The 26,613-nt window shown below is 43.6% G+C and overlaps 1 protein-coding gene across 8 annotated transcripts in view; it reads left to right on the top strand.

Moving 5' to 3' along the window:
* Window positions 1-26,613, top strand: part of add3a (adducin 3 (gamma) a) — a 196,149-nt gene that overhangs the window by 113,074 nt on the left and 56,462 nt on the right. The window contains exon 1 of one of the 8 annotated variants that reach the window (XM_052500858.1): window positions 4,223-4,561. The exons of the other annotated variants lie outside the window; for them this stretch is intronic. The gene's annotated coding sequence lies outside the window, so the exon portion shown is untranslated. Of the gene's footprint in view, window positions 1-4,222; window positions 4,562-26,613 lie in introns of those variants that run through there. 8 annotated transcript variants of the gene reach the window in all.

Below are 26,613 nucleotides of genomic sequence, written 5' to 3'. Positions count from 1 at the left end.
GACTAACAGAGATAGTGTCATAGTGGTCGGTAGGAGGACTAACAGAGATAGTGTAGTATCATAGTGGTCAGTAGGAGGACTGATTATCTCTGTTAGTTAGTCCTCCTACTGACCCCTATAACGCTGTACAGATGATCACACACCATAATACAACACAGAGACACAGGAAGCCAGCCAAGCCTGCAGTACCTACTGGTGTCCGTTTACCATAAACCGTTTTTATCAGCATTCTGTCAGCGTTCCCATCTCAACACTTCTGGGAAACAGGAGAAGGGGGTACGTCGTTGTTCACTCACTGATGCAGGGGGAGAGGAATGCAAACACTTGACCTCATGTTGGGACCGTGTTGGAAAAATAAAATGGCCGCCGATCTAAACCACACATCAAAGGAGTTGGGTGGTTTGGTCATGTTTGGGAAAGACAACTCATTCAGTTCTAATGGCTTTAGTTTAGAGAGGAGACCCATCCAGGGTCAGATAGAATCGGTTATTTAGACTATTCCTGACTTCAAACGATGGAACACACAGCAAAAGAGGAGGTCAGAAGGGGAGTATTAGTTCAGTTAGCATCACCACTTTATTTTAATAATGTGAAATGTCAGAATAATAGTAGAGAGTGATTTATTTCAGCTTTTATTTCTTTCATCACATTCCCAGTGGATCAGAAGTTTACATACACTCAGTTAGTATTTGGTAGCATTGCCTTTAAATTGTTTAACTTGGGTCAAACGTTTCGGGTAGCCTTCCACAAGCTTCCCACAATAAGTTCGGGTGCATTTTGGCCCATTCCTCCTGACAGAGCTGGTGTAACTGAGTCAGGTTTGTAGGCCTCCTTGCTTGCACATGCATTTTCCGTTCTGCCCACACATGTTCTATGGGATTGAGGTCAGGGCTTTGTGATGGCCACTCCAATACCTTGACTTTCTTGTCCTTAAGCCATTTTGCCACAACTCTGGAAGTATGCTTGGGGTCATTGTCCATTTGGAAGACCCATTTGTGACCAAGCTTTAACTTCCTGACTGATGTCTTGAGATGTTGCTATAATATATCCACATAATTTTCCTCCTCATGATGCCATATATTTTGAAGTGCACTAGTCCCTCCTGCAGCTAAGCACCCCCACAACATGATGCTGCCACCCCGTGCTTCACGGTTGGGAGGGTGTTCTTCAGCTTGCAAGCCTCCCCCTTTTTCCTCCAAACATAACGATGGTCATAATGGCCAAACAGTTATATTTTTGGTTCATCAGACCAGAGGACATTTCTCCAAAAAGTACTATCTCTGTCGCCATGTGTAGTTACAAACCGTAGTCTTGCTTTTTAATGGTGGTTTTGGAGCAGTGGCTTCTTCCTTGCTGAGCGGCCTTTCAAGTTATGTCGATATAGGACTCGTTTTACTGTGGATCTAGATACTTTTGTTCCGGTTTCCTCCAGCATCTTCACTAAAATTATGTAAATTAGCCTATCAGAGGCTTCTGAAGCCATGACATCATTTTCTGGAATTTTCCAAGCTGTTTAAAGGCACAGTCAACTTAGTGTATGTAAACTTCTGACCCACTGAAATTGTGATACAGTGAATTATAAGTGAAATAATCTGTCTGAAAAATGACTTGTGTCATGTACAACGTAGATGTCCTAACCATCTTGCCAAAGCTATAGTTTGTTAACAAGACATTTGTGGAGTGGTTGAAAAACTAGTTTTAATGACTCCAACACAAGTGTATGTAAACTTCCGACTTCAACTGTACATATATATTTATATTCCGGACTGATATTTCTTAATTTGTTTATTTTATTTTTCGGGGTTTGGGTTTACTTAGGTATTACTGCACTGCTGGAGCTAGCAACATAAGCATTTCGCAACACCTGTGATAACATCTGCAAAATATGTGTACCCGACAAATAAAATAGGATTTGATTTTGGTCCATTAACATTAATTTTTTCCAAAAAATAAACGTAAAAATGTAAAAAACTTTCAAATGTGCGGAAAATGTATATTTTCTTTAGTTTATCATACCAACATCACCAACATAGATACAACAAGTGTATTGTGATAGAATTAAGAGAAAATGAACCCCTATTAAGGTGTGATGCCTGGCCTTAAGACAATATGTAGAATTTACAATAGACTTTTGTTTTACCTCAGTTTCAGTCAGCTGGTTTCTCCTTTCTCCCTGGTATATTACTTCATGAATACAATGCGCCAAGTCATGGCTGCTTGGCCTCTTCCTTGTCTTAAACTCTTAGTAAGCAGCCCGTATCCATGGTAATGTGACATATGAGCAGAGCCAATGACCAACAATAGCTGTCCTTTCTAAACGCTGTGTTTTATCGAGCCCATTGATTGGGTAGTCAGTGTGTGTTGTTGAGTGGTAGGGGATGAGAGATCCGGACTCAGGGCTGGTGTTGCCAGCTGGGGATGGCATTAGACTGTTGAGTTATACAGTAAACGCTCAGTCAGTTGGCATGAAGGGTGACAGAGCCCATCCAATGCTCTGAATTGATTGAGTTGGTCTTTACGCTATATGTAGTATTTTGCAGAATAGTGTAAAGGCTAAGCTGCTGGATGGTTTGGTTATCTGTGGGATCAATGGCCCGGCTGCGTTCCCCTCCTGTAAAGTGATGATATGTGTGTGTGTGTGTGTGTGTGTGTGTGTGTGTGTGTGTGTGTGTGTGTGTGTGTGTGTGTGTGTGTGTGTGTGTGTGTGTGTGTGTGCAGAGTATTACATCACAAGGAAGAAGATGTGTCCATCAATATTTAATCACAACCACTCTAATCTTAACCACATTCACTGACATTTAATAACTCACACAAATACACACATGTATAAAATAAAAAGCAGCAGCTCCTCTTCCTGGGGTCCAACACAGAACATGGAACATGACATAATACAGAACATTAATAGACCAGAACAGCTCAAGGACAGAAGTACATTTAAAAACAGCACACAGCCTACATCAATGCATAAACACAATATCTAGGTCAAATAGGGGAAAGGAGTTGTGTAATACCCTTTTTCTGACACACACACACACCACTAACACCCCTGTAATCTTTCACACAGCCCTGTCAAATCTAACACACGATCCACCCACCACAACACAGTCACCACTGTCTCCATGATCAAAGCGAGGGATGTCTCCTCTACCACAGTCAAGTAGAACTCTTTCAGACTCTTCTGTTTATGGATCTATTCTCTATGTAGTCTAATGCACTACTGTTGACCAGAGCAAAGGGTCACCTTCTGTTTCCATAGCTACCAGAGCAAAGGGTCGTCTTCTGTTTCCAAAGCATTTACTTCATACTAAGACACAGTCTTACTCAAAGACTGATCTAGGATCAGCTTACTCTCGCTGGGCCGGTTTCCTGGGCACAGATTAAGCCTGTAGACTAAAAAACATGTTCAATGGAGATTCTTCATTGGAAGTGTTTCTGTCAAGACTCTGGTTGATGTGTGTCTGGGGAAAGTATGATTCCATCTATAACCTCTTGGACATGTTGTAATAGAGTATTGCACAATAGGAAGACCATCCCTTTTGATTTCCTCTCTCAGCTGAAGACACAAGACTCAATAACACACACGAGAGTTAGTCCCCAAGAACCAGGCTGAAACCTCATTGATAAGGAGCCACATTTGATTTACAGCCTTGACCTGATAAACTGGATGATAAAGGTCTATTGTTTAGGCTGCGGCCTGCAGAAATGTGGTCACGCTGTGCTTCTGTAGACACACACACACCCACACACACACACACAAAATGTTCTCTAGCTAGGTACACTCAATGCTCTAGCTAGCTACCTCCCTAGATATGCACAATGCCTCCTTCTCCAGTACAGTGGGTATGTAGAACATGGCAAATAGAAACGGTGGGGGGGTGTTACCTTAGAGCGACAGTGTGTTAGCGATGTGCCATGGTGATTTGTATCCTGACAGTATACTTCCAAAACACTGCCCTATAATACTGCTGCGAGAGGGAAGGAGAGAGAGAGAGAGAACAAGTAAAAAGAGAGAATGAGAGAGAGAGAGAGAGAAAGATAAGAGTTAGAATAAGAGCAAGAGAGAGGGAAAGCGAGATGGGAGGGAACCAGTGTGTGACAGCTGGCCCCTGATTGGTCAGACTGCAGTGTGTGTTCCCTCAGTGGGCAGAGGATTAAGCCTATCACGTGGTTCCTTTAGCTCCTTTTCACACAAACACACCCACACACACACAGCTGTTGAAATGTCTTTCTCCTCCGCTGCGGTCAAAGCAGCGAGAGAGTGGAGTGTGTGTGGCAGTTGAATCTGGGACTAGCAGCAACTCTGTTGTCTTCAGGCAGTTCATTTTTTGGTTTGGTCCAGGACCAACATATAGGATCAACTGGAGAAGGGAGACGAAGAAGCAGTGAACGGACTGTTTTTTTTCTCTCCTTCTCGCTCTCGCTCTTTTATTTAAAATCAGCGTCCCGGTGGATCTACTCTGGGATTTCTAAACGAGGCGAGGAAGTAGACATGCGTTTTGACTGGCGTTTCTATTCCAGGTTCTGTCAGATTCACTGACTGAGTACAAGGGGACACAATAAGGTCAGTTAAGCTAAGCGTGTTTCTTTGTGTGTGTACTACAGACTTGACTATTCCTACTGAATTGAATGTGAAACCTATTTGAGCACTAAACTACGAGGTCAGTTAGCTGAAGCCCGTTTCTTTGTGTATGTTGTTGACTGTCTCTATCCCTACTTCAACTACATGAGTTGACTGAACTCATTTCAATCTGTGAGCTGTGATTGTGATTTCAAGCTGTTTGTTCAACTGCCAATTTAAGGGTGAATTCCTGGCTTCCAGGATGAACACCCGTTGGTTGTGTTGCCTCTCTCAACATGCTTAGCACTGAGTCAATGGAGACTAGGTAGATTAGTTGTACTCATCAGCTAAACAGTAAGAATGCATACTGCCCAGTACACTAATATACTACCTAGAGGTCTGAAGAGTACAGCTTGTTCTCTGCTTACAGTGCATCGTCAAAGTTCAAGTTGAGACGCTTAACTGTCCAGTAAGGGTGGAACGGACGTTTCTGATTGGCTTGCATGGCTCGGTTACAGCCACAATCCAACCTGGCCAGGCCTACGTAACTTAACTTCACAGCAGCCACGTCATAGATGATGTACATTGCGTGGTTACAACACCATGCTTTCTCGTAGATTATTCAGTGGGGTTTTGTGTCCTCACTTTGTTTATTTTGAAAGCGCACTCACACCCCGCCCACCTGCAATGTGTACGGCCACGCAGCACAGTAGATAGCCATCTATAATTAGTGTGTGGGATTGTTTCCTGGCATTGTTCCCGTACGGTCGGCAACGCGACCCAAAAGCCTCACCCTATTAATAGGGGTGATGGCTAAAAGAGAGGCCGTAGAATCCAGCAGGCATGATAACAAATAGTAGAGAGGGGATGAGGTGTGAGAGAGAAAGAGAGGGAAACTGTATATAGACATAATATAACATTTGAAATGTCTCTATTCCTTTGTAATGTTTACTTTGTTTATATAGTTTATTTCACTTTTGTTTATCTGTTTCACTTGCTTTGGCAATGTTAACATATGGGGGGGGGGGGACACTAGCAGGATAGCTGTCAACAGAAGAGAGGAGGGGTAAGGTGTGTAGGACTGTATGGAAAGCATTCTAATCTGTCCTCCCTGCTGGAGTTAGTTCAAGGCTAAATGTCATCCTGACATGAGGTGAGGTAACTGGAGTAATGAAGAGAGAATACCACTATGCACATTTGCGATTTATTCAGGCTTCCTGGAAAAGCTTTAGTTTCAGTCAAAGCGTTGACCTTTCCTCAGACCACACTCTCCTCCACATAGTGACACATTATGTCTGAAGCCGTGGAAGGGGTGTGTGGCCGGCGGCGGAGCAGTAGGCCAAAGGTTGAAAGGTCGATAGGTCAGAGATTGCTGTTACTTTGCTTCAGGCAACCAGTCGAGACCAACCGGATAACAGTCACAGTCTGGTGCTCCTTAAGCAGTCTCTTGAGTCAAAACGGTCTTTTGCGGTCAGCATGGTATGCTTCCCCTGAGTAGTTTATATTTATTTATTTATTTATTTATTTTGTTGATCAATTTGATCTGAAAAATCTTTGTCGTCTGTCAACAGAGACACAAGACTGAAATAAACTGCTTTAGGTGGTGCCTCATTGACAGTCCAATCGTGTCAGTGTTTTTAAATTTATTTTATTCTAATTCGTGTGAACTCACCTTTGACCTCTCACCCCTTAACTCTGGTTCCGAAACTAAATGTCATGCTGTGTGAAACTCCCGCCGGGTGACCCGAGTGACGGGAACGTTGGGAAGGGGACAAAGGGAACATTGAGGACGCAGGAGGGAGCGCTCTGGGAACTGGGCATCTTGTGACTGGGTACTGAGCAGGGATACTGCTGTCCTGTGTTTATCTGGGTCTGTGGTTGTGTTGTGGTTTTACGGGGAGCCTTGTGTTGTAAGCACTGACCGAAGTGTGTGTCTGTGTGTGTGAGCCTGTCTGCTGCTTCTATTGTGGTTGTGTAGATATTCAATACAGGTTGGGATACCTCGTGAAAGAGGTGTGTGTGCTTAGCTAGTTCTTCTGTGGTTGTGCGGTTATTCCATTCATACTGGGGGACTTGTGTTCGTAGCAGAGGGGGAGTCTGGTGTTGTCAACACTGGGGGGTAAAGGGGGGTGAGCGGCTGTGCAACTTTATTTTGGCAACTCCACAGCTGTTCGGGATTGACCCTAGAGGATTGCACTCATCCAGCAGGTCCTCTGTCGTTCCCACATTCACCATGCTCTCTCTTTCTCTCTCTTTCTATGCCTTTCTCTCCCTCCCTCCCTCTTACTCTCTCACTCTCGGATCTCATACTGTCTCTCTTCTCCGTCTCTACCTCTCTTTTGTTTTCATCTATCAATTCACTGCTGCTTTCCTACAGTATAAGGCCTGTGTCTTTATTCTGGTCTGGTCTCTCTCTCTCTCTCTCTCTCTCTCTCTCTCGTATCCCTACTCCCCATAGAATCTCTTTCTCTCTCTCTCTCTCTCTCTCTCTCTCTCTCCCCCCATAGAATCTCTTCTCTCTCTCTACTCCCCATAGAATCTCTTTCTCTCTCTCTCGTATCCCTACTCCCCATAGAATCTCTTTCTCTCTCTCTCGTATCCCTACTCCCCATAGAATCTTTCTCTCTCTCTCGTATCCCTACTCCCCATAGAATCTCTTTCTCTCTCTCTCGTATCCCTACTCCCCATAGAATCTCTTCTCTCTCTCTCTCTCTCGTATCCCTACTCCCCATAGAATCTCTTTCTCTCTCTCTCGTATCCCTACTCCCCATAGAATCTCTCTCTCTCTCTCTCGTATCCCTACTCCCCATAGAATCTCTCTCTCTCTCTCTCCCTACTCCCCATAGAATCCCTACTCCCCATAGAATCTCTTTCTCTCTCTCTCGTATCCCTACTCCCCATAGAATCTCTTTCTCTCTCTCTCTCTCTCTCTCTCGTATCCCTACTCCCCATAGAATCTCTCTCTCTCTCTCGTATCCCTACTCCCCATAGAATCTCTTTCTCTCTCTCGTATCCCTACTCCCCATAGAATCTCTTTCTCTCTCTCTCGTATCCCTACTCCCCATAGAATCTCTTTCTCTCTCTCTCGTATCCCTACTCCCCATAGAATCTCTTTCTCTCTCTCTCTCTCGTATCCCTACTCCCCATAGAATCTCTTTCTCTCTCTCTCGTATCCCTACTCCCCATAGAATCTCTTTCTCTCTCTCTCTCTCTCTCTCGTATCCCTACTCCCCATAGAATCTCTTTCTCTCTCTCTCTCGTATCCCTACTCCCCATAGAATCTCTTTCTCTCTCTCTCCCTATCCCTACTCCCTCTCTCGTATCTCTTTCTCTCTCTCTCGTATCCCTACTCCCCATAGAATCTCTTTCTCTCTCTCTCGTATCCCTACTCCCCATAGAATCTCTTTCTCTCTCTCTCTATCCCTACTCCCCATAGAATCTCTTTCTCTCTCTCTCGTATCCCTACTCCCCATAGAATCTCTTTCTCTCTCTCGTATCCCTACTCCCCATAGAATCTCTCTCTCTCTCTCTTTCTCTCTCTCTCGTATCCCTACTCCCCATAGAATCTCTTTCTCTCTCTCTCGTATCCCTACTCCCCATAGAATCTCTTTCTCTCTCTCTCGTATCCCTACTCCCCATAGAATCTCTTTCTCTCTCTCCTCTCGTATCCCTACTCCCCATAGAATCTCTTTCTCTCTCTCTCGTATCCCTACTCCCCATAGAATCTCTTTCTCTCTCTCTCTCGTATCCCTACTCCCCATAGAATCTCTTTCTCTCTCTCTCGTATCCCTACTCCCCATAGAATCTCTTTCTCTCTCTCTCGTATCCCTACTCCCCATAGAATCTCTTTCTCTCTCCCTACTCCCCATAGAATATCCCTACTCCCCATAGAATCTCTTTCTCTCTCTCTCGTATCCCTACTCCCCATAGAATCTCTTTCTCTCTCTCTCGTATCCCTACTCCCCATAGAATCTCTTCTCTCTCTCTCGTATCCCTACTCCCCATAGAATCTCTTTCTCTCTCCCTCTCCCCATAGAATCTCTCTCTCCTCTATCCCTCTCCCCATAGAATCTCTTTCTCTCTCTCTCGTATCCCTACTCCCCATAGAATCTCTTTCTCTCTCTCTCGTATCCCTACTCCCCATAGAATCTCTCTCTCTCTCTCTCGTATCCCTACTCCCCATAGAATCTCTTCTCTCTCTCGTATCCCTACTCCCCATAGAATCTCTTTCTCTCTCTCCCTCTCCCCATATCCCTACTCCCCATAGAATCTCTCTCTCTCTCTCCCCATATCCCTACTCCCCATAGAATCTCTCTCTCTCTCGTATCCCTACTCCCCATAGAATCTCTTCTCTCTCTCTCGTATCCCTACTCCCCATAGAATCTCTTTCTCTCTCTCTCGTATCCCTACTCCCCATAGAATCTCTTTCTCTCTCTCGTATCCCTACTCCCCATAGAATCTCTCTCTCTCTCTCTCCCTACTCCCCATAGAATCTCTCTCTCTCTCTCTCTCGTATCCCTACTCCCCATAGAATCTCTTCTCTCTCTCTCTCATAGTCTCCCTACTCCCCATAGAATCTTTCTCTCTCTCTCTCGTATCCCTACTCCCCATAGAATCTCTTCTCTCTCTCGTATCCCTACTCCCCATAGAATCTCTTTCTCTCTCTCTCCCTACTCCCCATAGTCTCCCTCTCCCCCTACATAGAATCTCTTCTCTCTCTCGTATCCCTACTCCCCATAGAATCTTTCTCTTCTCTCGTATCCCTACTCCCCATAGAATCTCTTTCTACTCTCTCTCTCTCTCTATCCCTACTCCCCATAGAATCTCTTCTCTCTCTCTCGTATCCCTACTCCCCATAGAATCTCTTCTCTCTCTCGTATCCCTACTCCCCATAGAATCTCTCTTTCTCTCTCTCTCGTATCCCTACTCCCCATAGAATCTCTCTCTCTCTCCCTACTCCCCATAGTATCCCTACTCCCCATAGAATCTCTTTCTCTCTCTCTCGTATCCCTACTCCCCATAGAATCTCTTTCTCTCTCTCTCGTATCCCTACCCCCATAGAATCTCTCTCTCTCTCTCGTATCCCTACCCCCATAGAATCTCTTTCTCTCTCTCTCTCGTATCCCTACTCCCCATAGAATCTCTCTCTCTCTCTCGTATCCCTACTCCCCATAGAATCTCTCTCTACTCCCCATAGAATCTCTTTCTCTCTCTCTCTCTCGTATCCCTACTCCCCATAGAATCTCTCTCTCTCTCTCTCGTATCCCTACTCCCCATAGAATCTCTTTCTCTCTCTCTCGTATCCCTACTCCCCATAGAATCTCTCTCTCTCTCTCTCTCTCCCTACTCCCCATAGAATCTCTCTCTCTCTCTCTCGTATCCCTACTCCCCATAGAATCTCTTTCTCTCTCTCGTATCCCTACTCCCCATAGAATCTCTTTCTCTCTCTCGTATCCCTACTCCCCATAGAATCTCTCTCTCTCTCTCTCGCCTATCCCTACTCCCCATAGAATCTCTCTCTCTCTCTCTCGTATCCCTATCCCTAGAATCTCCCCATAGAATCCCCATCTTTCTCTCTCTCTCTCTCGTATCCCTACCCCCATAGAATCTCTCTCTCTCGTATCCCTACTCCCCATAGAATCTCTTTCTCTCTCTCTCGTATCCCTACTCCCCATAGAATCTCTTCTCTCTCTCTCCCCATAGTATCCCTACTCCCCATAGAATCTCTTTCTCTCTCTCGATCCCTACTCCCCATAGAATCTCTTTCTCTCTCTCTCCCTCTATCCCTACTCCCCATAGAATCTCTTTCTCTCTCTCTCTCTCCCTACTCCCCATAGAATCTCTTTCTCTCTCTCTCGTATCCCTACTCCCCATAGAATCTCTTTCTCTCTCTCTCTCTATCCCTACTCCCCATAGAATCTCTTCTCTCTCTCTCGTATCCCTACTCCCCATAGAATCTCTTTCTCTCTCTCTCGTATCCCTACTCCCCATAGAATCTCTTTCTCTCTCTCTCCCCATAGTATCCCTACTCCCCATAGAATCTCTCTTCTCTCTCTCTCTCTCTACTCCCCATAGAATCTCTTTCTCTCTCTCTCTCGTATCCCTACTCCCCATAGAATCTCTCTCTCTCTCTCTCGTATCCCTACTCCCCATAGAATCTCTTCTCTCTCTCTCTCTCTCTCTCGTATCCCTACTCCCCATAGAATCTCTTTCTCTCTCTCTCGTATCCCTACTCCCCATAGAATCTCTCTCTCTCTCTCTCTCTCTCGTATCCCTACTCCCCATAGAATCTCTTCTCTCTCGTATCCCTACTCCCCATAGAATCTCTCTCTCTCTCTCTCTCGTATCCCTACTCCCCATAGAATCTCTTTCTCTCTCTCTCTCGTATCCCTACTCCCCATAGAATCTCTTTCTCTCTCTCGTATCCCTACTCCCCATAGAATCTCTTTCTCTCTCTCTCCCTACTCCCCATAGAATCTCTTTCCTCTCTCGTATCCCTACTCCCCATAGAATCTCTCTCTCTCTCTCTCTCTCTCGTATCCCTACTCCCCATAGAATCTCTTTCTCTCTCTCTCGTATCCCTACTCCCCATAGAATCTCTTTCTCTCTCTCTCGTATCCCTACTCCCCATAGAATCTCTTTCTCTCTCTCTCGTATCCCTAGAATCTAGAATCTCTCTTCCCTACTCTCCATAGAATCTCTTTCTCTCTCTCTCGTATCCCTACTCCCCATAGAATCTCTTTCTCTCTCTCTCCCTACTCCCCATAGAATCCTCTCTCTCTCGTATCCCTACTCCCCATAGAATCTCTTTCTCTCTCTCTCGTATCCCTACTCCCCATAGAATCTCTTTCTCTCTCTCTCTCGTATCCCTACTCCCCATAGAATCTCTTTCTCTCTCTCTCGTATCCCTACTCCCCATAGAATCTCTTTCTCTCTCTCTCTCTCGTATCCCTACTCCCCATAGAATCTCTCTTTCTCTCTCTCTCGTATCCCTACTCCCCATAGAATCTCTTTCTCTCTCTCTCGTATCCCTACTCCCCATAGAATCTCTTTCTCTCTCTCTCTCTCTCGTATCCCTACTCCCCATAGAATCTCTTTCTCTCTCTCTCTCTCGTATCCCTACTCCCCATAGAATCTCTTTCTCTCTCTCGTATCCCTACTCCCCATAGAATCTCTTTCTCTCTCTCTCTCTCCCTACTCCCCATAGAATCTCTTTCTCTCTCTCTCGTATCCCTACTCCCCATAGAATCTCTTCTCTCTCTCGTATCCCTACTCCCCATAGAATCTCTTTCTCTCTCTCTCGTATCCCTACTCCCCATAGAATCTCTCTTCTCTCTCTCTCGTATCCCTACTCCCATAGAATCTCTTTCTCTCTCTCTCGTATCCCTACTCCCCATAGAATCTCTTCTCTCTCTCTCGTATCCCTACTCCCCATAGAATCTCTTTCTCTCTCTCTCCCCTACTCCCCATAGAATCTCTTTCTCTCTCTCTCGTATCCCTACTCCCCATAGAATCTCTCTCTCTCTCCCTACTCCCCATAGAATCTCTCTCTCTCTCTCTCGTATCCCTACTCCCCATAGAATCTCTTTCTCTCTCTCGATCCCTACTCCCCATAGAATCTCTCTCTCTCTCTCGTATCCCTACTCCCCATAGAATCTCTCTCTCTCTCTCTCGTATCCCTACTCCCCATAGAATCTCTTTCTCTCTCTCTCGTATCCCTACTCCCCATAGAATCTCTCTCTCTCTCGTATCCCTCTCCCCATAGAATCTCTCTCTCGTATCCCTACTCCCCATAGAATCTCTCTCTCTCTCGTATCCCTACTCCCCATAGAATCTCTTCTCTCTCTCGTATCCCTACTCCCCATAGAATCTCTCTCTCTCTCGTATCCCTACTCCCCATAGAATCTCTCTCTCTCTCTCTCGTATCCCTACTCCCCATAGAATCTCTTTCTCTCTCTCTCGTATCCCTACTCCCCATAGAATCTCTCTCTCTCTCTCCCTACTCCCCATAGAATCTCTCTCTCTCTCTCTCTCGTATCCCTACTCCCCATAGAATCTCTCTCTCTCTCTCTCGTATCCCTACTCCCCATAGAATCTCTCTTTCTCTCTCTCTCTCGTATCCCTACTCCCCATAGAATCTCTCTCTCTCTCTCTCCCTACTCCCCATAGATCCCTACTCCCCATAGAATCTCTTTCTCTCTCTCTCGTATCCCTACTCCCCATAGAATCTCTTCTCTCTCTCTCGTATCCCTACTCCCCATAGAATCTCTCTCTCTCTCCCTACTCCCCCATAGTATCCCTACCCTCCCCATAGAATCTCTTTCTCTCTCTCGTATCCCTACTCCCCATAGAATCTCTTTCTCTCTCTCTCGTATCCCTACTCCCCATAGAATCTCTTCTCTCTCTCTCGTATCCCTACTCCCCATAGAATCTCTTTCTCTCTCGTATCCCTACTCCCCATAGAATCTCTTTCTCTCTCTCGTATCCCTACTCCCCATAGAATCTCTCTCTCTCTCTCTCTCGTATCCCTACTCCCCATAGAATCTCTTCTCTCTCTCGTATCCCTACTCCCCATAGAATCCCTATCCCTACTCCCCATAGAATCTCTTTCTCTCTCTCTCCCTACTCCCCATATCCCTACTCCCCATAGAATCTCTTTCTCTCTCTCTCCCCATAGTATCCCTACTCCCCATAGAATCTCTTTCTCTCTCTCTCTCGTATCCCTACTCCCCATAGAATCTCTTTCTCTCTCTCCCTATCCCTACTCTCCCCATAGAATCTCTCTCTCTCCCCTACTCCCCATAGAATCTCTTTCTCTCTCTCTCCCCATATCCCTACTCCCCATAGAATCTCTCTCTCTCTCTCTCGTATCCCTACTCCCCATAGAATCTCCCCATAGAATCTCTCTCTCTCTCGTATCCCTACTCCCCATAGAATCTCTTCTCTCTCTCTCCCATAGAATCTCTTCCTCTCTCGTATCCCTACTCCCCATAGAATCTCTTCTCTCTCTCTCGTATCCCTACTCCCCATAGAATCTCTCTCCCTCTCTCTCTCTCGTATCCCTACTCCCCATAGAATCTCTCTCTCTCTCTCTCGTATCCCTACTCCCCATAGAATCTCTCTCTCTCTCTCTCGTATCCCTACTCCCCATAGAATCTCTTTCTCTCTCTCTCTCGTATCCCTACTCCCCATAGAATCTCTCTCTCTCTCTCCGTATCCCTACTCCCCATAGAATCTCTTTCTCTCTCTCTCGTATCCCTACTCCCCATAGAATCTCTTTCTCTCTCTCTCGTATCCCTACTCCCCATAGAATCTCTTCTCTCTCTCCCTACTCCCCATAGAATCTCTCTATCCCTACTCCCCATAGAATCTCTTTCTCTCTCTCTCTCTCTCTCGTATCCCTACTCCCCATAGAATCTCTTTCTCTCTCTCTCTATCCCTACTCCCCATAGAATCTCTTTCTCTCTCTCCCTATCCCTACTCCCCATAGAATCTCTCTCTCTCTCTCGTATCCCTACTCCCCATAGAATCTCTCTCTCTCTCTCGTATCCCTACTCCCCATAGAATCTTCTCTCTCTCTCGTATCCCTACTCCCCATAGAATCTCTTTCTCTCTCTCTCGTATCCCTACTCCCCATAGAATCTCTTTCTCTCTCTCTCGTATCCCTACTCCCCATAGAATCTCTTTCTCTACTCCCCATAGAATCTCTTTCTCTCTCTCTCGTATCCCTACTCCCCATAGAATCTCTTTCTCTCTCTCTCGTATCCCTACTCCCCATAGAATCTCTTTCTCTCTCTCTCGTATCCCCACTCCCCATAGAATCTCTTTCTCTCTCTCTCGTATCCCTACTCCCCATAGAATCTCTTTCTCTCTCTCTCGTATCCCTACTCCCCATAGAATCTCTTTCTCTCGTATCCCTACTCCCCATAGAATCTCTTTCTCTCTCTCTCGTATCCCTACTCCCCATAGAATCTCTTTCTCTACTCCCCATAGAATCTCTTTCTCTCTCTCTCGTATCCCTACTCCCCATAGAATCTCTTTCTCTCTCTCTCGTATCCCTACTCCCCATAGAATCTCTTTCTCTCTCTCTCGTATCCCTACTCCCCATAGAATCTCTCTCTCTCTCTCGTATCCCTACTCCCCATAGAATCTCTTTCTCTACTCCCCATAGAATCTCTTTCTCTCTCTCTCGTATCCCTACTCCCCATAGAATCTCTTTCTCTCTCTCTCGTATCCCTACTCCCCATAGAATCTCTTTCTCTCTCTCTCGTATCCCTACTCCCCATAGAATCTCTTTCTCTCTCTCTCGTATCCCTACTCCCCATAGAATCTCTTTCTCATATCCCTACTCCCATAGAATCTCTCTCTCTCTATATCCCCATAGAATCTGTTTCTCTGTCAGCAGGGTAGCTGTAGTCAGCGGGGTAGCTGTAGTCAGCCCTAGCTGTAGAATCTCTTTCTCATAGCTGTAGTCCCATAGAAGCTCTAGTCAGCCCTAGCCCAGTAGAATCTCTGTTCTCTCTCTCACACACACACCACACAATCACACACTCTCACACACATCCCTACTCCCCATAGAAGTCTATTGAATCCCTGATGCTATGTAACCTTCAGGGAGAGTTGTCCAGAATCTGCTTTGACTTGAACAGATTCTTCTAGCTGGGATTTTATTAATGTCCATCCCCAAATCTCCCATAGGGGGAGGGAGGGGAGGGGAGGGAGGGAGGGAGGGGGGGGAGGGGAGGGAGAGAGGGGGGAGGGAGGGGGAGGGGGTATCCCTACTCCCCATAGGGACATATTGGGGGAGGGAGGGAACTGTCAGGGAGGGGAGGGTAGTCAGCAGGGTAGCTGTAGGGAGGGGGGTAGCTGAGGGCGGGGAGGGTCAGCGGGGGAGCTGGGTCAGCGGGGTAGGGAGGGAGGGAGGGAGGGAGGGAGAGGGAGGGAGGGGGAGAGAGAGAGAGAGAGAGGGAGGGGAGGGAGGGGAGGGGGAAGGAGGGGGAGGGAGGGGGGAGGGAGGGGGGAGGGGGGGAGGGAGGGGGGGAGGGAGGGAGAGAGAGAGAGAGAGAGGGGAGGGAAGAGAGAGAGGAGGGAGGGAGGGAGGGAGGGTTGGTTTGGAGTTCTGCCATAGAAGAAACATAAGTGTTCCAATGTGTGATGATTCAGCTGATAAAGAGAGTCATGTCAGCTCCAGCCAAGCCTAAGTGGAGCAGTGGCTTGATATCAAGAAGCTGACGCAATGTTGACCTTCCTAAATGTCATACAGGTTAACATAAAAGTCTCATATACTGTAGTCCTACATTACAGTCCATATTACACAGGATAGTAAGTCTCATATACTGTAGTCCTACATTACAGTCCATATTATATTAGACAGGATAGTAAGTCTCATATACTGTAGTCCTACATTACAGTCCATATTAGACAGGATAGTAAGTCTCATATACTGTAGTCCTACATTACAGTCCATATTATATTAGACAGGATAGTAAGTCTCATATACTGTAGTCCTACATTACAGTCCATATTATATTAGACAGGATAGTAAGTCTCATATACTGTAGTCCTACATTACAGTCCATATTAGACAGGATAGTAAGTCTCATATACTGTAGTCCTACATTACAGTCCATATTAGACAGGATAGTAAGTCTCATATACTGTAGTCCTACATTACAGTCCATATTAGACAGGATAGTAAGTCTCATATACTGTAGTCCTACATTACAGTCCATATTAGACAGGATATTAAGTCTCATACTGTAGTCCTACATTACAGTCCATATTATATTAGACAGGATAGTAAGTCTCATATACTGTAGTCCTACATTACAGTCCATATTAGACAGGATAGTAAGTCTCATATACTGTAGTCCTACATTACAGTCCATATTAGACAGGATAGTAAGTCTCATACTGTAGTCTTACATTACAGTCCATATTAGACAGGATATTAAGTCTCATACTGTAGTCCTACATTACAGTCCATATTATATTAGACAGGATAGTAAGTCTCATATACTGTAGTCCTACATTACAGTCCATATTAGACAGGATAGTAAGTCTCATACTGTAGTCCTACATTACAGTCCATATTAGACAGGATAGTAAGTCTCATATACTGTAGTCCTACATTACAGTCCATATTAGACAGGATAGTAAGTCTCATACTGTAGTCCTACATTACAGTCCATATTATATTAGACAGGATATTAAGTCTCATACTGTAGTCCTACATTACAGTCCATATTATATTAGACAGGATAGTAAGTCTCATATACTGTAGTCCTACATTACAGTCCATATTAGACAGGATAGTAAGTCTCATATACTGTAGTCCTACATTACAGTCCATATTAGACAGGATAGTAAGTCTCATATACTGTAGTCCTACATTACAGTCCATATTAGACAGGATAGTAAGTCTCATATACTGTAGTCCTACATTACAGTCCATATTAGACAGGATAGATAGTAAGTCTCATACTGTAGTCCTACATTACAGCCCATATTATATTAGACAGGATATTAAGTCTCATACTGTAATCCTACATTACAGTCCATATTAGACAGGATATTAAGTCTCATACTGTAGTCCTACATTACAGTCCATATTAGACAGGATAGTAAGTCTCATATACTGTAGTCCTACATTACAGTCCATATTATATTAGACAGGATAGTAAGTCTCATATACTGTAGTCCTACATTACAGTCCATATTAGACAGGATAGTAAGTCTCATATACTGTAGTCCTACATTACAGCCCATATTATATTAGACAGGATAGTAAGTCTCATATTGTTTATTTAAATTGCAGTGTGGGAAACCCTGCTGTAGGATGCACTATTGGCCTTATTTGGCTCTCTTGTTGTCATGACAACGTTGTAAACTCATTAACTCATGTCATCCCCCTAAGCCATACCCCTCTCGGGGTCACAAGTGTCAGCTCATTGGTCAGCTGGGCATGGCATCGGAATGTCCAGCATGCACTTGTCTCCGGTGTCATGGCGATGGCCTATTTGGTCAGACTATCAAACAACCTGTCACTACATTGGCTTTGAATCTATGTCGTCTTTCACTTATAATAGTCTTTTTTATGTACTAACTGACTGGTACTATGTACACACATGATATTCCTACTGGAGTTTGGCTGACATGTAATGTACCTACAGACAGACTGGTACTATGTACACACATGATATTCCTACTGGAGTTTGGCTCACATGTAATGTACCTACAGACAGACTGGTACTATGTACACACATGATATTCCTACTGGAGTTTGGCTCACATGTAATGTACCTACAGACAGACTGGTACTATGTACACATGATATTCCTACTGGAGTTTGGCTGACATGTAATGTACCTACAGACAGACTGGTACTATGTACACACATGATATTCCTACTGGAGTTTGGCTGACATGTAATGTACCTACAGACAGACTGGTACTATGTACACACATGATATTCCTACTGGAGTTTGGCTGACATGTAATGTACCTACAGACAGACTGGTACTATGTACACACATGATATTCCTACTGGAGTTTGGCTCACATGTAATGTACCTACAGACAGACTGGTACTATGTACACACATGATATTCCTACTGGAGTTTGGCTCACATGTAATGTACCTACAGACAGACTGGTACTATGTACACACATGATATTCCTACTGGAGTTTGGCTCAAACATGTAATGTACATACAGACAGACTGGTACTATGTACACACATGATATTCCTACTGGAGTTTGGCTGACATGTAATGTACCTACAGACAGACTGGTACTATGTACACACATGATATTCCTACTGGAGTTTGGCTGACATGTAATGTACCTACAGACAGACTGGTACTATGTACACACATGATATTCCTACTGGAGTTTGGCTCAAACATGTAATGTACCTACAGACAGACTGGTACTATGTACACACATGATATTCCTACTGGAGTTTGGCTCAAACATGTAATGTACCTACAGACAGACTGGTACTATGTACACACATGATATTCCTACTGGAGTTTGGCTCAAACATGTAATGTACCTACAGACAGACTGGTACTATGTACACACATGATATTCCTACTGGAGTTTGGCTGACATGTAATGTACCTACAGACAGACTGGTACTATGTACACACATGATATTCCTACTGGAGTTTGGCTCACATGTAATGTACCTACAGACAGACTGGTACTATGTACACACATGATATTCCTACTGGAGTTTGGCTCAAACATGTAATGTACCTACAGACAGACTGGTACTATGTACACATGATATTCCTACTGGAGTTTGGCTCAAACATGTAATGTACCTACAGACAGACTGGTACTATGTACACACATGATATTCCTACTGGAGTTTGGCTGACATGTAATGTACCTACAGACAGACTGGTACTATGTACACACATGATATTCCTACTGGAGTTTGGCTCAAACATGTAATGTACCTACAGACAGACTGGTACTATGTACACACATGATATTCCTACTGGAGTTTGGCTCAAACATGTAATGTACCTACAGACAGACTGGTACTATGTACACACATGATATTCCTACTGGAGTTTGGCTCAAACATGTAATGTACCTACAGACAGACTGGTACTATGTACACATGATATTCCTACTGGAGTTTGGCTCAAACATGTAATGTACCTACAGACAGACTGGTACTATGTACACACATGATATTCCTACTGGAGTTTGGCTCAAACATGTAATGTACCTACAGACAGACTGGTACTATGTACACACATGATATTCCTACTGGAGTTTGGCTCAAACATGTAATGTACCTACAGACAGACTGGTACTATGTACACACATGATATTCCTACTGGAGTTTGGCTCAAACATGTAATGTACCTACAGACAGACTGGTACTATGTACACACATGATATTCCTACTGGAGTTTGGCTCAAACATGTAATGTACCTACAGACAGACTGGTACTATGTACACACATGATATTCCTACTGGAGTTTGGCTCAAACATGTAATGTACCTACAGACATACTGGTACTATGTACACACATGATATTCCTACTGGAGTTTGGCTCAAACATGTAATGTACCTACAGACAGACTGGTGCTATGTACACACATGATATTCCTACTGGAGTTTGGCTCAAACATGTAATGTACCTACAGACAGACTGGTATTATGTACACATGATATTCCTACTGGAGTTTGGCTGACATGTAATGTACCTACAGACAGACTGGTACTATGTACACATGATATTCCTACTGGAGTTTGGCTCAAACATGTAATGTACCTACAGACAGACTGGTACTATGTACACACATGATATTCCTACTGGAGTTTGGCTCAAACATGTAATGTACCTACAGACAGACTGGTACTATGTACACACATGATATTCCTACTGGAGTTTGGCTCAAACATGTAATGTACCTACAGACAGACTGGTACTATGTACACACATGATATTCCTACTGGAGTTTGGCTCACATGTAATGTACCTACAGACAGACTGGTACTATGTACACACATGATATTCCTACTGGAGTTTGGCTCAAACATGTAATGTACCTACAGACAGACTGGTACTATGTACACACATGATATTCCTACTGGAGTTTGGCTCAAACATGTAATGTACCTACAGACAGACTGGTACTATGTACACACATGATATTCCTACTGGAGTTTGGCTCACATGTAATGTACCTACAGACAGACTGGTACTATGTACACACATGATATTCCTACTGGAGTTTGGCTCAAACATGTAATGTACATACAGACAGACTGGTACTATGTACACACATGATATTCCTACTGGAGTTTGGCTCAAACATGTAATGTACATACAGACAGACTGGTACTATGTACACACATGATATTCCTACTGGAGTTTGGCTCAAACATGTAATGTACCTACAGACAGACTGGTACTATGTACACACATGATATTCCTACTGGAGTTTGGCTGACATGTAATGTACCTACAGACAGACTGGTACTATGTACACACATGATATTCCTACTGGAGTTTGGCTCAAACATGTAATGTACATACAGACAGACTGGTACTATGTACACACATGATATTCCTACTGGAGTTTGGCTGACATGTAATGTACCTACAGACAGACTGGTACTATGTACACACATGATATTCCTACTGGAGTTTGGCTGACATGTAATGTACCTACAGACAGACTGGTACTATGTACACACATGATATTCCTACTGGAGTTTGGCTGACATGTAATGTACCTACAGACAGACTGGTACTATGTACACATGATATTCCTACTGGAGTTTGGCTCACATGTAATGTACCTACAGACAGACTGGTACTATGTACACATGATATTCCTACTGGAGTTTGGCTCACATGTAATGTACCTACAGACAGACTGGTACTATGTACACACATGATATTCCTACTGGAGTTTGGCTCACATGTAATGTACATACAGACAGACTGGTACTATGTACACATGATATTCCTACTGGAGTTTGGCTCACATGTAATGTACCTACAGACAGACTGGTACTATGTACACATGATATTCCTACTGGAGTTTGGCTCACATGTAATGTACCTACAGACAGACTGGTACTATGTACACACATGATATTCCTACTGGAGTTTGGCTCACATGTAATGTACCTACAGACAGACTGGTACTATGTACACACATGATATTCCTACTGGAGTTTGGCTCAAACATGTAATGTACCTACAGACAGACTGGTACTATGTACACACATGATATTCCTACTGGAGTTTGGCTCACATGTAATGTACCTACAGACAGACTGGTACTATGTACACACATGATATTCCTACTGGAGTTTGGCTCACATGTAATGTACATACAGACAGACTGGTACTATGTACACACATGATATTCCTACTGGAGTTTGGCTCACATGTAATGTACCTACAGACAGACTGGTACTATGTACACACATGATATTCCTACTGGAGTTTGGCTCAAACATGTAATGTACCTACAGACAGACTGGTACTATGTACACACATGATATTCCTACTGGAGTTTGGCTCACATGTAATGTACCTACAGACAGACTGGTACTATGTACACATGATATTCCTACTGGAGTTTGGCTCACATGTAATGTACATACAGACAGACTGGTACTATGTACACACATGATATTCCTACTGGAGTTTGGCTCACATGTAATGTACCTACAGACAGACTGGTACTATGTACACACATGATATTCCTACTGGAGTTTGGCTCACATGTAATGTACCTACAGACAGACTGGTACTATGTACACACATGATATTCCTACTGGAGTTTGGCTCAAACATGTAATGTACCTACAGACAGACTGGTACTATGTACACACATGATATTCCTACTGGAGTTTGGCTCACATGTAATGTACCTACAGACAGACTGGTACTATGTACACATGATATTCCTACTGGAGTTTGGCTCACATGTAATGTACATACAGACAGACTGGTACTATGTACACACATGATATTCCTACTGGAGTTTGGCTCACATGTAATGTACATACAGACAGACTGGTACTATGTACACACATGATATTCCTACTGGAGTTTGGCTCAAACATGTAATGTACCTACAGACAGACTGGTACTATGTACACACATGATATTCCTACTGGAGTTTGGCTCAAACATGTAATGTACCTACAGACAGACTGGTACTATGTACACACATGATATTCCTACTGGAGTTTGGCTCACATGTAATGTACCTACAGACAGACTGGTACTATGTACACACATGATATTCCTACTGGAGTTTGGCTCAAACATGTAATGTACCTACAGACAGACTGGTACTATGTACACATGATATTCCTACTGGAGTTTGGCTCACATGTAATGTACCTACAGACAGACTGGTACTATGTACACACATGATATTCCTACTGGAGTTTGGCTCAAACATGTAATGTACCTACAGACAGACTGGTATTATGTACACACATGATATTCCTACTGGAGTTTGGCTCACATGTAATGTACCTAAAGACAGACTGGTACTATGTACACATGATATTCCTACTGGAGTTTGGCTCACATGTAATGTACCTACAGACAGACTGGTACTATGTACACACATGATATTCCTACTGGAGTTTGGCTCACATGTAATGTACATACAGACAGACTGGTACTATGTACACATGATATTCCTACTGGAGTTTGGCTCAAACATGTAATGTACCTACAGACAGACTGGTACTATGTACACACATGATATTCCTACTGGAGTTTGGCTGACATGTAATGTACATACAGACAGACTGGTACTATGTACACACATGATATTCCTACTGGAGTTTGGCTCAAACATGTAATGTACATACAGACAGACTGGTACTATGTACACATGATATTCCTACTGGAGTTTGGCTCACATGTAATGTACCTACAGACAGACTGGTATTATGTACACACATGATATTCCTACTGGAGTTTGGCTCACATGTAATGTACATACAGACAGACTGGTACTATGTACACACATGATATTCCTACTGGAGTTTGGCTGACATGTAATGTACCTACAGACAGACTGGTACTATGTACACATGATATTCCTACTGGAGTTTGGCTCAAACATGTAATGTACCTACAGACAGACTGGTACTATGTACACACATGATATTCCTACTGGAGTTTGGCTCACATGTAATGTACCTACAGACAGACTGGTACTATGTACACATGATATTCCTACTGGAGTTTGGCTCAAACATGTAATGTACCTACAGACAGACTGGTACTATGTACACACATGATATTCCTACTGGAGTTTGGCTCACATGTAATGTACCTACAGACAGACTGGTACTATGTACACACATGATATTCCTACTGGAGTTTGGCTCAAACATGTAATGTACCTACAGACAGACTGGTACTATGTACACACATGATATTCCTACTGGAGTTTGGCTCAAACATGTAATGTACCTACAGACAGACTGGTACTATGTACACACATGATATTCCTACTGGAGTTTGGCTCACATGTAATGTACCTACAGACAGACTGGTACTATGTACACACATGATATTCCTACTGGAGTTTGGCTCAAACATGTAATGTACCTACAGACAGACTGGTACTATGTACACACATGATATTCCTACTGGAGTTTGGCTCAAACATGTAATGTACCTACAGACAGACTGGTACTATGTACACACATGATATTCCTACTGGAGTTTGGCTCACATGTAATGTACCTACAGACAGACTGGTACTATGTACACACATGATATTCCTACTGGAGTTTGGCTCACATGTAATGTACCTACAGACAGACTGGTACTATGTACACACATGATATTCCTACTGGAGTTTGGCTCAAACATGTAATGTACCTACAGACAGACTGGTACTATGTACACACATGATATTCCTACTGGAGTTTGGCTGACATGTAATGTACCTACAGACAGACTGGTACTATGTACACACATGATATTCCTACTGGAGTTTGGCTCAAACATGTAATGTACCTACAGACAGACTGGTACTATGTACACACATGATATTCCTACTGGAGTTTGGCTGACATGTAATGTACCTACAGACAGACTGGTACTATGTACACACATGATATTCCTACTGGAGTTTGGCTGACATGTAATGTACCTACAGACAGACTGGTACTATGTACACACATGATATTCCTACTGGAGTTTGGCTCAAACATGTAATGTACCTACAGACAGACTGGTACTATGTACACACATGATATTCCTACTGGAGTTTGGCTCACATGTAATGTACCTACAGACAGACTGGTACTATGTACACACATGATATTCCTACTGGAGTTTGGCTGACATGTAATGTACCTACAGACAGACTGGTACTATGTACACATGATATTCCTACTGGAGTTTGGCTCACATGTAATGTACCTACAGACAGACTGGTATTATGTACACATGATATTCCTACTGGAGTTTGGCTCAAACATGTAATGTACATACAGACAGACTGGTACTATGTACACACATGATATTCCTACTGGAGTTTGGCTCACATGTAATGTACCTACAGACAGACTGGTACTATGTACACACATGATATTCCTACTGGAGTTTGGCTGACATGTAATGTACCTACAGACAGACTGGTACTATGTACACACATGATATTCCTACTGGAGTTTGGCTGACATGTAATGTACCTACAGACAGACTGGTACTATGTACACACATGATATTCCTACTGGAGTTTGGCTCACATGTAATGTACCTACAGACAGACTGGTACTATGTACACACATGATATTCCTACTGGAGTTTGGCTCACATGTAATGTACCTACAGACAGACTGGTACTATGTACACACATGATATTCCTACTGGAGTTTGGCTCACATGTAATGTACCTACAGACAGACTGGTACTATGTACACACATGATATTCCTACTGGAGTTTGGCTCACATGTAATGTACCTACAGACAGACTGGTACTATGTACACACATGATATTCCTACTGGAGTTTGGCTCAAACATGTAATGTACCTACAGACAGACTGGTACTATGTACACACATGATATTCCTACTGGAGTTTGGCTCACATGTAATGTACCTACAGACAGACTGGTACTATGTACACACATGATATTCCTACTGGAGTTTGGCTCACATGTAATGTACCTACAGACAGACTGGTACTATGTACACACATGATATTCCTACTGGAGTTTGGCTCACATGTAATGTACCTACAGACAGACTGGTATTATGTACACACATGATATTCCTACTGGAGTTTGGCTCAAACATGTAATGTACCTACAGACAGACTGGTACTATGTACACATGATATTCCTACTGGAGTTTGGCTCACATGTAATGTACCTACAGACAGACCGGTACTATGTACACACATGATATTCCTACTGGAGTTTGGCTGACATGTAATGTACCTACAGACAGACTGGTATTATGTACACACATGATATTCCTACTGGAGTTTGGCTCAAACATGTAATGTACCTACAGACAGACTGGTACTATGTACACACATGATATTCCTACTGGAGTTTGGCTCAAACATGTAATGTACCTACAGACAGACTGGTACTATGTACACACATGATATTCCTACTGGAGTTTGGCTCACATGTAATGTACCTACAGACAGACCGGTACTACGTACCTTAGCTCTTTGAGGGAAATGTATTATATTATTATATTATATTATAATAGTCATAAAGCGATCATTCTTTGTGTCCATACAAGGTCCCCTACTGTAAGTTAAAACTATTATAGCAACACAGAGAGGAACTTGCAGAGGGCTGAAGTAACCACTGTCATGTCTTTGGCATTATTAAAGTGAAGTCGTATTTTATCAAATCAATTCTCTGTAGTTATTATTACATGATTAAACTAACTTACTCATGTAAATATAATTAACCAGTGTGACACACTTAGGCGTAGTGGGTGCGGAGTCAGGGGCCGGAGGCTGAAGGTACGGAATAGTGCTTTTAATGGCACAGGGAAAATCGTAAACGCCAAAACACTGGGCGCACATATACGATAACCCAAAACCAGGACCTAACAAGTCCGAAGAAAACCCCAAAACTAAACACACTACTACACATAAACACAGTGAAGAAAATAAGCCCGCACTAAGAGCAGGCGGGTCATACCGGCTTAAATAGCCCAACTAAAAATCTAAACAAGAAACAGGTGTAACCAATAAGACAAAACCAACAGAAAAGGGATCGGTGGCAGCTAGTAGACCGGTGACGACGACCGCCGAGCGCCACCCGGACAGGAAGAGGAGCCACCTTCGGTTGGAGTCGTGACAACCAGGAAGAGGAGCCACCTTCGGTTGGAGTCGTGACAACCAGGAAGAGGAGCCACCTTCGGTTGGAGTCGTGACAACTAGGAAGAGGAGCCACCTTCGGTTGGAGTCGTGACAACCAGGAAGTCGGGGCACCAAGGAAAATCTTCAGATTAAAAAATTATAATTTTCCTAATATAACTTTTCAGATATTTTAATA

This window comes from Oncorhynchus keta, unplaced genomic scaffold (genome assembly GCF_023373465.1).
Source record: "Oncorhynchus keta strain PuntledgeMale-10-30-2019 unplaced genomic scaffold, Oket_V2 Un_contig_1204_pilon_pilon, whole genome shotgun sequence".
Taxonomy (NCBI): Eukaryota; Metazoa; Chordata; class Actinopteri; order Salmoniformes; family Salmonidae; genus Oncorhynchus; species Oncorhynchus keta.
Note: the sequence above shows the minus strand (reverse complement) of the source record. Positions and strands in the feature narration are given on the sequence as shown.